Source organism: Trichosurus vulpecula, chromosome 4, assembly GCF_011100635.1.
Source record: "Trichosurus vulpecula isolate mTriVul1 chromosome 4, mTriVul1.pri, whole genome shotgun sequence".
Taxonomy (NCBI): domain Eukaryota; kingdom Metazoa; phylum Chordata; class Mammalia; order Diprotodontia; family Phalangeridae; genus Trichosurus; species Trichosurus vulpecula.
Window position 1 is genome coordinate 394,654,174 of NC_050576.1, and position 2,494 is coordinate 394,656,667.

The following is a 2,494-nucleotide window of genomic DNA, read 5'->3' on the forward strand; positions in this document are numbered from 1 at the left end:
AAGGGCTTGTGTAGATGTGCCACTGGAGCTGAGCCTTTAGGGGAGCTAAGGTATTAGATGAAGCAAAGGTAAGGAGGGAATACATTCCTGGCATGGGGGGGGGGGACACATGAAAAGACAGAGACTAGATGGAATGTCATGTATGGGAAAGAACAAGAAAGCCAGTTTACCAGGAATGTAGAATAATTGAAGGCGATTAATGTGCAATAAGCTTGAGAATATGGGCTGGGGCCAGATGACCAAGATTACCAGATTTGGCATTAAAATGCCAAACAGGGGAGTTTGTACTTTATCAAGAGCCATTGTAGCTTCTTGAGAAAGGGAGTAGCAGGGTGACACTTATGCTTTCAGAATATGATGATAGAGATCCTCTAATATCGGTACTGCTGGCACAGAGCATACACTAAATAGGTGAATGCTGATCCATTGCTTAATTTGTTTCTATCAGGTTCAAGAGGGATTAAATTTATTTTATTAAGCCCCAGAAGGTAGAACTAGAAGCAATGGGTAACTGTTAAAGAGAGGCAAAGTAGAGCTTAATTAAAAAAAAAACAGAAATTTTCTTTAACAATTAGAACAAATCCAAAATGGAATGGGTTTTCCATTTTGGAAAGGAATGGAATGAAGAGTGGAGGTCTTCAAACAGAGGCTTCAGAGCCCTTGTTAGGGATGTTCTTGAGGAGATTCATGCTTCAGGTTAGAATAGAAGACCTGTGAGGTCCTTTCCAACTCTGTGATTCTACAATTCTGTGAATTTCATTATAGATTTGCCATATTGTAATACGGTAAGAGGGATGCCCAGGGCATGCCTGTGTTCATTTGAGACAACGTCCCATTCATCTGTGACTTAATGAGGCATTTTATATTGGGGTTTTACCATATTAATGCATAAGTATTGTGAGGAAGCAAGAAAATACAGTAAAAATACAGTACAATGGTTTTTTTTTAAAAAAAAACTTCTTGTATAGGTGAACTATTAGCATTAGCAAACACTTTTCACTAAAAAGCTAAGTGGTAAATGTTGAGTTTGTTCTATCAATACAGAAGCCATGATGGGAGAGGCAGAGTAGTACAAGGGAAAATTACACTGGCTCTGAAAGTCAGGGGGCTGGGCTCAAATTCTGCCTTTTACTAACTATGTCACCTTGAGCAAGTCACTTAACTTCCTTGGGCTTCAGTTTCCTCATCCATAAAATCAGGGGTTTGGACTAGATGTCCTTTGAAGTTCCCTCCAACTCTAGATCAGAAATCCTATCATCTTGGTAGCAAGTATGACTGATTTAGTTGGGAGCCCTTGGAATCCATTCTCATTGTCTGATTTTAAAATAAAAACAAACCCACCAAACTATAGGAAATGAGTGATTTAAAATGAAGATGATCAAAGAGGGTCACCTTGGTGAGGTAGTATCTTCATTGTCAGGAAGTCCATTTCCATAGATTGTACTAGGTCCAGGTTCATGCTCATGTCAAGGGCTGTTCATCACAGTTATCGACAATCCAAGTTAAGAGTTGGAAGGCATCACTCATAGCCAAGGGGAAAGCATGACATGGGATCTATATAATTTAGTCTCATTAGTTCTAATGTATTGGAAAGTTCTCTCTCTCAAGTTGCTGATACCCTGTTTTTCCAGTTTTCAGGAAATGGTCTTTTAGGGGAGGGAGACTACACTCCAGATGGGAAGGGGGGTGCTACCCTCAGACGGTAAAGGTTTCCATATTCAAATTTCATTTGTGCTTTGAGGTAGCTACTCACTTTCCCCTACCTACCTGCCCATGCAGAGATAGCCCCACCTCCCTAACATCAAAGGTTCAATTAATATAAGACTGGGAAAATGAGCAGAAAGCTTTCAACTCTCAATCACCAAAATGAGAAGCAAAGAAGCGCACAGCCAGGCAAAGGTAAGAAAAGACTATTCAAATCCCTCCAAAAACCTGCAGAGCTTAGGAAGAGAAAAATCCTTCCTGGTTAAAATTCTTTAAAGGAACCTCCTGTTTTTGCAAGTTCTTGGACTGTTTAGGAGATGTCCATCTGGTAATAGTTAGGAATGTGCGGTTCTATCCAGAAGTCGTTTTAAAAGGGATTAGAAGTGTGGCATTTTGGTCTGTCAGAAACAATCCCAAAACTTTACAAATTATATGGGACAGCTTAGGAAAATGGAAGGCGAATTCATTCAAGGTTGGACTATTTCCAATTTTATTGAGATGATAGAAAAGCCTTGTGATTGCTAATTTCAGTTTAATAGAATATAACTAAATTGAGAGTCATTTGCATACCTTAAATATACTATTAGGTAATATGATTTTGCCTTAAAGTGTTTTTCTGAGATACTGTCTGCATGCAAATTATTTCTAGCTTTCTGTAATTGGGAAATACTGCTTGAGGTAGAATTATATGTAAGGATTGGTGCAATTTTGCACAGAAGAGTTAGAGCTTATAATATATGAGCACCCATGGATTTACATTCAGTGCTATTTTTTTTTCCTATCACCCTAA